This window comes from Tympanuchus pallidicinctus, unplaced genomic scaffold, assembly GCF_026119805.1.
Source record: "Tympanuchus pallidicinctus isolate F22 unplaced genomic scaffold, pur_lepc_1.0 scaffold4, whole genome shotgun sequence".
Lineage (NCBI taxonomy): Eukaryota > Metazoa > Chordata > Aves > Galliformes > Phasianidae > Tympanuchus > Tympanuchus pallidicinctus.
This window is the reverse complement of record NW_026294758.1, coordinates 34481854-34494725: the sequence shown is the minus strand read 5'-3', so window position 1 is coordinate 34494725 and position 12872 is coordinate 34481854. Positions and strand designations below refer to the sequence as shown.

At 37.2% G+C, this 12872-nt stretch overlaps 1 long non-coding RNA gene across 1 annotated transcript; it reads right to left on the bottom strand.

Annotated features, from left to right (window-relative positions):
- Positions 1-6273: 6273 nt before the first annotated feature.
- Positions 6274-8153, bottom strand: LOC128089804 (uncharacterized). The gene is made up of 3 exons (XR_008210682.1): positions 6797-8153; positions 6685-6714; positions 6274-6572 (listed from the first exon to the last, which is right to left on the bottom strand). It is a non-coding gene; the product is annotated as an uncharacterized LOC128089804 (long non-coding RNA).
- Between the last annotated feature and the right edge of the window lie 4719 nt (positions 8154-12872).

The window sequence follows — 12872 nt, the reverse complement described above, 5'->3', positions numbered from 1 at the left end:
TCCATTAGTCTAACAATGGAAACATAATTTGAAAGTTTGTTTTCCTCTGGCTTTTTCAAACAGTGCAAATAGGGGTCCCTGTGCATTTTAATTCCAAATGAAAAGTACTATCTGTACTTCAGAAAAAATCTGTAAGACTAAGTTCATCAAGAGGTAATTAAAAAGTAAAATAGAATTTAAATCATGAGGAGAGAGTCTAGAAGAACTCTAAATCTGCAGTCAGTTTGTATGGCCATTATATCTGCTAACCCAGTAATTCATGAGTTCTCAGTCCTGATCAAGCAAATAGAAAAACATCTCTTCAAAATAGAGGAAGGTGAATCTAGCCTTAAAAGTATCTGGAGGAGAACAACTAGCTTGTTGTGTATTAATTTAGTATTTTAAAGAGAAAAAGTATTGAAGTTATGTGAAAATTTCAAAAATTTTAAAATTTACATATATGAGAGCACTTGAAGGCTGTATAGCTATCATTTCTTTTGGGTTGTTAGAAAGCTGAATAATTTTAAACAATGATATTTTTAAACTGCAGAATATCAGAACCAGAAGAAACAATTTCTCTGTCTCTGTGTCATGATAATTTGATGGGAAATTATATGATTTTGCTTTTGCATTTTTATCTATTTATTCAAAATTTTGAAGTACTGTAACAGCAAATAGAATATTAGGAAATATGGCATCTGTGTTTTTAAAAATCAGGATTTTTAATGCTCAATGATGAATCAAGTGGTTTTGAAGTAGTGGTATTGTCAGCAAAATTGTGAAAAGTGTGAAAGTAACAGTTTACTTTGCGCTCCTTGCTAGAGTAACAAGAAGTTATAAAAGTTCTTGGATTAGGGAGAAAAAAATCTCTGAAAGATCTCTGAAAAAATCGCTCACGTCCAAGTCTCGAGAGACTGGGCGGCCCGGTTCAAACATCGGCACTGACTTCCAGGGCAGAGGATGAACACAGCACGATGCTAACTCAAGTGACTGCAAATATTTATATTCATTTCTTAATGGTGGCTAAACACAGTCCTGTGAACAGCAAAAAGTATGTAGTCATGCCCTCTGTTTTGACACAAGAATTTGAGAATAGGTTTCAAGTTTTCTGAGGAAATACATAGTTTTTGGTATATTTGTGACTCCATTTTCAGCTGACACAAATACATGACCTCTCCATTTTCAGGTGGAATACATAGAGTTGCAATCAGATATTCAACTAAAAAATTTGGTTATGCCTCTCTACCAGACTTTTATAAGCCCTCTCTTACCAGAGAAATATCCCTCACTTATTCATTTAATTGCTTTTTGGCAGTGCAAGAATTTACGATCATCTGTTTTCAAGGATGAAGCACAGGAAAAGTAATATTTCATTAAAAACTTCTGATGAGTATCTTAAATTGCAACCACTGCCTTCAAACCAGCCTGAGGCATTAGTTTCAGAAAACCAAAGTCAAGTATTTCACTAGCTTTTTGTTTCTGCTATTCCCTTTTTAATATTTTAATAAAAAATGTAAAAAACAAAAACAAAACCAAAACTTTTGTAAGCTACATACACTAACTTTATTATGTATTTTATATATAGCCCAAGACAATTACTCTTTACTCAGTGTGATCCAGGCAAGACAAAAGTTTGGACATCCATAGATTTATAATAAATAAAAAAATCCATGGTGATTTATTTATAACTGAAACTATTTTGCAAGAGTATCAAAGTCACTACAAAGTAATCAGATATTACAGGATCAAAATAAAGAGAATTACAGAAGGTGCCAAATTGTTTCTTGACAAAGCAATGAAAATTTGCAGAGCAAAACACATCAGCAATTTTTACTTAAGCTTATTAGGAATAAAAGAATCATCGTGTTATAGAGTGTTGCCTGGGAGCCTTTCTACAGAGCTCTTTCTCTGGCAAGCCATTGCACTGACCTGACTAGAAGATGAAAAGATGACCAGAGCCCTTCAAATGGATTGGCAAACTGTCCACAGAAGGACGCCCATCAGAGAACAACTGGAAAGATACAACAGGCAGGATTTGACGATTTTGAATGCATTAGAAATTCAGATATACATTATTTAGTTTCTGGAACCTGCAAATTGGAGGAGCAGCGCTGTGTTTAGCTGAGCAAGCAACATTACTGCGTGGCTGAGAGTTCTGTGCGTGAATTGATGATCTTAAACCAGCAATATGCATACTGACCAACGGCAAAATACAAGGAAAATACTCACTGAGAACGTCCAAGAGCAGGCCTAGTCACAATCATTTGTCCAAATAAATCCTGCTCACACGTACATCTACATACAATCCTCTTTTTGTCACAGATGTCATTATATCACACTCATTCTTTTCAGACTTTTGTTTTCTAGGAACAAAATGATAAAAAGTGTCCATTCTCATAGAGACTGGAGGATAGCTTCGTACATAAAGGCTATCTAGAGGCAATAGTTTAGCATCATATTTTCTTTAAAACTGTTTTTTCTGGGAAAGATAAAAGACATATATTGCTTGCGAAGAATTAGAGAAAATAAGATGCATGTGACTGATTAATTAGGATTTTAGTGTTTTCTTGTTAAATTTTAACGTTTGAGATGCTATTTTAGTATAATGGCAAAATAATTATTAAGTCAAACTTTCTTATTACAGTATTTTGTATTTTTATTGAAAAATTGCAAAATTATTACAATGATTTCTTTTTTATTATTCCAGATTCCTTTCTTTCCTTCTGATATCAATGAGCCATGCATCTCTTGTGATAAATTTGGCGTGTTAGGTAAATTCTTTGCTGAAGTGACTTATTTATTAACTTTATAGATATTTGATTTTCTTAATATTTCTTACTAAATTAATTACTAATTTAAACAATGCATAGTATTTTCTATTGTGTTAGACAGTTTTCAATATGGTGTTCTAAAGTTTGTGGATCATTAAATGTATTGTATTATTTATGTGAGTGTATAATAAAATTCAAGTTATTCTGTGCTTGCGGTACTGGGCTGAATTAAAATGTTAAATAAAATAATCCATTCACTCAGCAGAGAGAGTCAGTACTCTTACACTTAAAATTCTACAGCATCTTGTTGCTTGGAGTGATTAAGGAACTGTTAATTTTATGTTGTCCCATTGCTTTTGAGATCTCTGTTTACCTTGGATTTAACAGCAAACTCAAGAATAAAGCAAATGAGAAGTGAGTAGGGCTCTGGGTTACTTGCATATACTTAAATTAAAAAACAACAACTATTAAAAAGCTTCTTATAAAAATATTTTTTTACTGTTTTATATTTCATAATAATTAAGATTAATTAGCGCATGAATACTTTGTAACAACAACACTGGAATATTTTTTATAGCCCTAAATGTAGACCATTACCTAGAAACAACAAAGGCTATTTTCATCATTGACTTTAGATGCTCTTCATACAGTGTTGTTCATACAGTGTGCATGGAAGGAAATATTCAACTATGCTCACTTATTTACTCAGCTTTGGAAAACTTGAATTTCCCATTCTTGAGTTTGCATTTATGTAATCTAACTGTAATTGCATTCACATTTGCTATCACATATTTATAAATATTTTCCCCATCATTCATGCATAAACAAAGTCTGTACTTTTCTTCAATTTGAATAATTTTTTAGCTTGTTTTAATTGTAAAACTTTTTATTTTTAATTACTACTGCATTCTTATGTTCTAAAAACTCTTCTGGAAATTTTTACAGCCATAAACTGCAAATAACATCTCCAATCCTTGTATAAATAGAAGCATGTAATGCAATTCTGGGGAAGATCACTCTCATTTTTATTTTTCATTTTGCTGGATAAAAAATGTTAGCAGAAAAATCCTCATGTCTCTTTTTTCCCTCCATAAATGTACTTCTGGAAGGTGACTTATGACAACTCCATGTCCTGAAGTCCTCAAACTAAGTGACAACTGTCCTGGGTAAGTTCTCAAGAAACAGTGTCTTCCTTTCTGTAGGTCTGATAAACCTGAGCTCAGCTACTAACAGTAGCTGCTATAAAGTTTCTCAGTGAACTCAAAGGGATGAAAGAGGTGATGAGAAGGAGGCTCTAAGTAAGGAGGGAACATACTTGTTTGGATATCCCACTAGTAAAGAAAGTGCTTATCCTATCGCCACACATGAGCATTTGGCATTCAGATCTAGAGGTTGACCCAACGAGGAGAGTATTCAATGGTGCCTTATGCTTCCCAGATTTTCTTGACATATTACAAATGGCAAGAATACAATTCTTAACAATGAAACATAAGCTGTGTTTAACTCCATTGCACTTACCTAGTTCTGTGAGGTTGAATAAGTATATTGTATCATGTTTCTGTAACGTTCCAAGGCTGAAAAAGGAAATCCCCTCACTCTCTTTTTCAAAGTGTGATTTTATAATTATCTGAATCCCAAAATATTTATGTATCTCTGAGCAGCAGTTCACTCTGTCTTCAGATCCAGTGACAGTTCTGATGTTCCACACATTGAAGTCTCCAGGACTAGCATCCTGAGCTGGCACTACCAGCTGTCATCAGCCTGTAAATCAAGCAGGTCTAAAATATATTGCAGGGATGGTGCCTTCACCAGAGCCTGTTGTTCTCTTTAGAGTGGGGGATCTAATAAAATACAGACTTCAAGAAAAAGTCTTCTGAGTAAAGGCAAAGAATCTCCAAGGAGAAGTAGAGGCCATAGATGATAATGGGGACAAACTGCACATATGAAACTAATAGAAAGTTTAGTTTCCCTAGAGAGGAAGTTTATTGTACATCAGTAATCCATAAATTGTTATAAACTCTTTTTAAGAGCTTTTGACTCTTTCTGGTTTTCTAATTTAAGTCCAGTAATTTAAGGATTACGGAGTGCAGACTCTCTCTTTTTCTTTTTTTCTTCCCATCTTTTTCATTTTCTTTTCCATTTCTCTTGATTTTTCCTCTCTCTCTCCAGTCCAGAATGTCTTATACAGTGGAATAATAAGATTGTACAGCGAAGTATGTGGCAATTCCTGAGACAGTAGGTGCTTGGCAAAGCATCTGCCCCTTTATCCATCCAAAATTTATCTTCGTTTAAATCATGCCTCAGCTGCAAGCATGATATCAGGTGAAACTAGTATAAGAATCAATTTATGACTGGCTTCTAATCTCAGTATTAAAGAATACTTTCATTGTAAAACAGAAGCCATCCAGAGTCAGATGGAGGCTGTCCAAGATCTTTAGACCTATGTGCTAGTACTCTTTGAAACTATTACAAGAAAGGCAGGATATAAATCTATGTTTGTTAAATGCACTGTGTATTCTGCACTTGCAAAGGCCTGAGGCAGTGTGTTGCTACAAACATGACAAGTAATTTCACTGAATCTTAGTCTTAAGAACTGCCTGAAGAACATTTGATTGTATTGGCCCCAGGTTTATTTGATGCATTCTTGCATCCATAACTTTATAAGTAGAATCCCTTTAGCTCAACGGGTAGCTTAGCTCTCCATGACTGGGAAGTATCTAGCCTCTTTTAGAAAGGGAAGTACTGACATTTGGGTTTTATTTCCTGTAACTGACAAAGACAGATTTTTCCTCAATTTGGAACAAGATATACAAGTATTTGAGCACAGCTGTCCTGTACTTGTGCTTGATAAGCCTGTATTACTGGCAACAGCAGACAGAGAAAATAGACCTGTTAAAATCTGAACAAAGCAGGGAGCCATTTGTAGTTACAAAGACGGTTACCATGAGATCTAAATTAATTGTTTTTAAAGGCTAGGTGTCTGCTTCAGCTGTACAAACAGACATACTTCACTGATGTAGATCCTTTTGTCTAGAATGGATATGAAGGTGCTAACAGTGCATCTATACCAATGTGGACCTGTTCTTGAGGGGATACTTGCGTGTGTGGCACTGTCAAGACAAGGTGTTACAAAAAATGCAATACAGGCATTGGAGACATGGAAGGAGCTACCTACCGTGTTCTATTCAAATCTAGAGTAGGGTTTTCATAAAGTTGTGCTATGTTTTGATAGAGAGCCTTTACATAAACTATGAAAACTTTCAGGAAAAATGATACCGTAGGTGTTTCTAAGTACTTCTACTGGCTCTAGAGACTGACTGGATTGAGTGTAGATCTGTGGTCTTGAAAAAAGAAAAGTTAGAATCTTCAACCCAAAGTTCCACTCTTCAATCTGCGTGAATCACAGCACCTCTCAGCCAGTCCTGCTGTATGGAAAGCAAAGTGGGCTGAGTTTGCCCTGACACTAAGCTTTTTTTAAAGCATCTGATTTATTATTAATATAGTTTTAATAGCATCTCTCCTACTGTTTTACAGACTGACTACAACTTAACTTAGTGCTCAGACATTAGAAGCTTGCCTTTTAAATTTTTAACAAGAATAAAAATGTTACAGAGCATGGACTTTGTTGTACTATCTAGATCTTACGTAGAAATAAGTTAGTACCTTTTCACACTTCCGTTTAAATATTTTACTAGATGTCATAGATGTGTCTGCTTTGTATTTTTGGTGACAACTCTTCCCTAAGTGCTCTGAATGCCAGGCCAGTGATCTTCTAGAGGTTTCCAAGAAACAGTGATCAACTTTTTATGCAGTTGAAAGATACTGGCCAAATAAAAAATGGAAATGAATAAATCTGCAGTTAAACACACACACACACAAAATAAAAACTACAGAGGAAAACTGAAAGAAAAGGGAGGAGAAGAAAGTAACTTACAGGGCTTGAAATTCTGTCTTCCATTCCTCCCTGCAGAAAACAGTAATGAATCATTGGGGGAAAAAAAAAAATGAATGAAAGCAAATAACTGTTAAAAATAACAGATATTCACCTGTTTAAGATCTCCAGGCTTTCTTGATGGAACTCATCACTGGACTGTGACTGAAATATGCAAGTGGAAAGGGTATTATCATACAGCGTGATTTTGGATTTTAGTTCTCTTATTCTATGCTATAGTTGTGCAGTTAAAAAAGAAAAAGCTATTTTTGGTTTAAAGCATGACTAAAACGTGTTATTAATTATTTTCTTTTCCACTGTTTTAATTTAATCTGTTAAATCCCATAAGTGAAAAGAATTTGGCTTGGCAGAACAGTAACTTTGGGTCACTTATGTGACCACAGAATCAAAGCCCTTTTTGAAAATATAAATCCCTTAAAATGTTTTAAGTGCCAGATATACATTATAGTTCATGAAAATTCCATGTGCTGTTTTCCTTTCAAATATGTAGTAATGATTTTCTAAAGTGTCTTATAAAATGTTATGCAACTTCTCTTTTCCTCCTTTGAGAAACAGAAGAAATTTACAGCCTAGAGAATACAATTCTCTGCTGGGAATTTCTGATCTTGCCCTCCTTCCTTGCAGCTCATTCTCCTTGACTGGTAACCCTGAACTGCAGGCTACCTCAAGGTGACAGAGTTCCAGTGTTGTAGGCTTGAAGGAATGCACCACCTCTACTGATGGCATCTGGGAGAAAATGTTAACCATCACTTCATATCTTGTAGCTGAATCTGGAGGATCCTAGCTGCCCAGGCCTGGGACCTTCTGGATATGCTGTGCCCTGGGTTTCCTTTAAGGACACCCAAACGTCTAGTCCAGAGGGCACAGTGGGTTCACTCCAGCTTCTGGAGTACACATACTCACAGAAGATCTAGTGACTGAAGGAGTCTAATATTCCTTTATGGGGATGCACCATAAGGGAATATAGACATGTGTGTGACTGAGAGTATCTCAATCAATCCGTAATACAGAAGTATCAATCATCCTTTACTATTCCATTGAAAAAAGTTAATTTATGCACCTGTGACCATCCCATAATTATAGATACAAGGTTACATCAGAGCTCATATGTTAATGTAACAACCAATTAGAGAAAGGCAGGTAAATATTCTGCATTTTGGCAAAAAAATTTTTCTCTCTGTGTACAAAATTTAGATCCAGGAAACTGATACACATGGGCCAGTGGTTTAATGAGTACTGCTGATTTAGTACACGTGTCCCCTAACAACAAATAAATAAGTTTATTCCACTGAGATGTTAGAATCTCAATCCCAATCAGAATATAGGGTGACTTAAAAAAAAGGCAAAGTACAGCAGAGAATAGGACTTCTGACTATTGCAGTGGAACATGATTGCTCACAGAAATTGACATGCTTTTTTTTTGTGTTTTCCTTCCTTCCCACCTGCCTTTCTTTTTTCTTTCATTCTTCCCTTCCCTTCCCTTCCCTTCCCTTCCCTTCCCTTCCCTTCCCTTCCCTTCCCTTCCCTTCCCTTCCCTTCCCTTCCCTTCCCTTCCCTTCCCTTCCCTTCCCTTCCCTTCCCTTCCCTTCCCTTCCCTTCCCTTCCCTTCCCTTCCCTTCCCTTCCCTTCCCTTCCCTTCCCTTCCCTTCCCTTCCCTTCCCTTCCCTTCCCTTCCCTTCCCTTCCCTCCCCACCCCTCCCTTCACCCTCCCCCTTTCCCCTTGCCCTTCCCTTTCCCCTTCCCTTTCCCCTTCCATTTCCCCTTCCCCTTCCCCTTCTCCTTCCTCTTTCTCTCTCTCTTTCTCTCTCTCTCTTTCTGTCGTGTGTCCCCCCCCCCCCCCCCCCCCATTCTCTTTCTCACTGTCTTTCTCTCTTTTTCTCTCTCTCTTCCTTTTTCTCTTCCTCTCTTCCCTTCTTGTTTGGCCATAATAAGCAGTGTTCAGTGACTATTTATTATTTTGCACTGCTGATGAATCTAGCTGGAAAAAGGAGAGCTTTTGGGCTGGGCCATACAGCAGCTTCCAAACATAAGTTGTAGTAACCAATGTATCTATTTTTCAGTTCTTCTGGGAATCACAGAGTCAGAAAGATTTGTCACACACATCAGTCCTGCTGGGAAGAAAAAATGACAGTGTTAAAAAAAAAAAGCAACTGAGTCTGAGCTGTGATACTTAGCTTAGAAGAAACAGTAAGTAGTATTCGCCAAATTACTATCATTTTAAATCAAAATGTGGAAACATGCAGAGGAAAAGAATCAAATGAACACAAATGGAAATGAATGAACATATCATTTTACAGAAGACTGGTGATGTGAGAGGAGTGCTAGTACTTTAGGGGGCACACAGAATCTCTTTTATTTCTGTTGAGGGTGTAGTGATGGCTGCTAAATCTCAGCATATGCTGGCACGATCCATTGAGCTCAATTTTTTGCTACTGGGTACGCACTGATGTAGCTTATCTGCTTTCCAACTTTGAGGACTGAGGAATTCTTATTTCTCTTTTTTTTTTTCTTTTTTTTTTTTTTTTTTTTTTTTTTAATAGCATACCAGGTATTCCAATAGCTTTCTTTCACTTTTCCTTAATGATGAGAGCTTTCATTTCTGCCAAGCAATTTGTGATATCATTTGTAAGACTGGATGTTGGCCAGAATGTGCTATACTACTGACTCATCTCAAGAACACCAATAGTACATGGTTTCTTTTCAGTTAATGTCAGCTTTGTGCAGGATGCCACCTCCCAGTCTAGGAGCCAAAACTTCAGGTATCTGATGTAGGAAGGAGAATCACATAATACACAGGCAAGCAGTATTTGATATAGTTATAAAAATTACCATGATTTTGCTCTCTCAAAATAGAAATCTGCTCATCACTTGTGGGAACTTTTATTTGTTGTTACAAAGTCTGATCTTCACAGGGTGACAGAGCACACAGTGTATGTGAAAGTGTCTCAGAAAGCACATTTTGTTGAAAAAGATTTGAATTCTCATAAGGGATTTCCAAAGATTTGAAGGGGAATGAGGTACAGAGAAGGAGAAAACATTTAACAGAGAATCAGAAATTGTACTCTTTTCTCAGACTTAGATGTGTGTTAACACAGAAGTAACAAAAACTTTATGGAAGTTTAGCTGAAAGTAATGTCACCTATTTATTTCCGTGGAAATGACAGCAGATACAAAGAACACAGTAACACTGTCTGATAGAACAAATTCTCAGCTACAAAACACTATTTGTTTTTCAGCATAGTCACCACCATTAGCTGCGCACTGTCATCAGCAGCGAACAAGAGCTGCATACTGGGCTCATAAACATTTCCAATTGTGACCGCTGACACTGTTGCCATAGCTAAAATGCAACACCCACCTCACTGTGCTCACATCCATTGTTAAGTCCCCATAAATATTCAGCAAGCATCAGTGAATGGGTTCCATTTCTTTCTGCGTGCTTAGTTTCATACACCCTTCCATGTCAGAGACCATTTGTCAGACTACCCCTCTGCTTCCATCTATCACATGGTGACAAAATGTAATGGAATATTGATGGGAAGGTTCAACCTCCACTGCTATACCACCAGCATCTGCCTCTGATGTTGTGGGCCAGCTTAACAAAGTCAGAGAAGTCACTTTTGGAGAAACCCTTGTAGAAATAGCGTCTATCAATCCATCTGAAATTTGTATGAGAACCTCAGTGTCTTCAGTAAATTTTGTATCTGATTCTGAGTGACTCAAGTTCAATTCTAATCCTACAAAGTTGGCTGAAAATTTTCTTATGTCAATGTAGTCAGAATTTCTGTGATAAAGTGTAGAGATGTCAATTCTGTGGCTTTATATCCTGCAAAGCACAGCACTCATTTATCTCCTGGGAGAAGTTATGGTAAAGTGTTTGTTTGTAGGTAGACATTTAGTTCATGGGACCATTGGAAATGTCCAAATAATTTTTGTCAGGACAGTATCTCTGATAAAAGCAATTTTATTCGCAATTGTAATGGTGGGCATCCTGCAAGCAGGAGCACCTATGAACACAACATGAGAGTCTTCACACCATTTTAACCTTTATCCATCCCCTGCCCTGTTTCCCCATTGGCTGGGTACTCCAGGTTCACAGTCTCGTCAAAGTTTACATTTGTTAATTCATGTGTTATTTGGTGTCAGTCAGCAGCCATCCTCTTGTTTCCAAGATGTCTCAGTGCTCTCCTTGTCATATTGATACAGTGATTTTCTTCAGAGTCTTCATTAAACAAAGAACATTGGGGGGTGGGGGGGAGAGACATCCTTCTGATGTCTCTTCAGCTGCTTCCTCCAGAAGGCCATGACTTGTTATCTTGTTTGATCAGTCTCATGCAGGATATTCTCCCAGTGTGTGTGACAAAATACATATATACACCTGTATACAGAGTATGCGTTCCTGGCAAGGTTCGTCTAGAGGATAAGTGATGTAAACTATCAGAGATCTTCCCCAAGTTAAGTAGAAAGACTCCCAAAAAGAACTGACAGCAGAGATCATGAAATAAAAAAAAATATTATCCAATTCTACTGCAGAAACAACATTTGATTCCCACAGGACAAAATGACGCTTTTAGAAAATAATTATATTTGCAAAGAGGAGCAAACTTTAAAGAAAAGCAGCCCATGATTCTGAGTACAGCAAAGGAACTCATTCTAGGTATCTCACCTGTCCCTGAACTTAACTTCACTGCTTTGGTAAATAACTTGGCACCATAGTCTGGTGTGTTGATGCCCATTCTGAATGTGAGAGCTGGGACCTCTGGGTCTCTGGATACACTTAACAACTCTTATTATCCCTGTGACACTTTCTCACAGTACTTCTTGAATAGGCCCTACTGGCGTCACTTTTGTAACCCTGAGTTCAGCAGCATGATTGAAAGTCACGAACATGAGCCCTCAGGACTGCCTCGAACTCACTGCCTTAGGCAACTGCCATGTTTCTGGGGATAATTCTCACGGTATTTCTTCAGCTTCACAGAAAATATAACCAAAAGGCTAACATTTCCTCATATTTTTCCAATACAGGTGTCTCACTAAGATCCCAGAACACCCCTCTAGAATGAGGTAACATGCACCTAGGGTCTTATAGGTGAAGAATGATTTGCAAAGTCTAGGATTACTCCACGGCATGCATTTCACGTCTATCCTTGCTTGCACGTCTTTAAATGGCATATAGCCAGCCCCTCGTTTCAGATATCTTGCAATAAATTTGTTCCTAGTTTCAGATACAGGCTTGTTCAAGAAACCGCCTTCATTTTGAGGGTAAAGTAAAAAGTCTTCTGACAAGATCATCATCATACAGAAGGTCTCTCTTTTACTTGCATGTCTAGGAAACCATTTTCAAAACAGTGCTAGTATTCTCTGATGACAACTGCCATAAAAAAAACATAATTAAAACAGGTAGCACATCATTTTTGTACTTTTTAGTGTTTATAGCGTAATTTAGTTCAGCAAATATAGTTTGTAATGTTGTCTGATATCCTGTTTCAGTAAAATAATATATTTTTATTAAGTGAAAATTTTCACCTTGGGATGAGATAGATTCACACCTCTCTTCCTTCAGTTAGAAGTCACTGCTTCTCCTTGAGTTAGGGAGATTAACATGGAATGAAAGTAGGATAATTCATTGCTAAATCAGGCTTTTTGTCTCACTGTATCTTCTGTGATGAGCAGAGTTTAGCGCCATTATTGCTAGACAAAGAGGTACTGGCGCCGTCAATAAAGATGACTGTGAAGGCTCAACACAGCCAGACTTAATGCCAGCGCCGCGGGCACCCATTAAGAACCTTCCAGCAGTAACCTTTTGCTTGCAGCTGGTATACTACTCTTGTTGTTTTGTTTACATTAAAGCAAGGGTCAAAAAAACTGCTGTATTTCAGCAATTACTTTGCATTTCTCAATGTTGTCACTCACACTCTGCAGTCAAATTACATGCAAAACCTCAAAAGAATCGACCATCTTGTGTTGAGATTCGGCTTAAATGTCAAATGATCAATTATCTGCCAGCAGCAGCCCATTGAGCAATTTTCCAGCCAGGTACACCCAGTTTCACAATTTCTGAAATCCAACAGAGTCAATGCACACCAAAAAAGTAAAAGGATAAGAGATGCTCTGGGACATAAAATTTTGTCTGTTCTACAGGGAAGGCATTCAAGAAATGGCACAGGGAA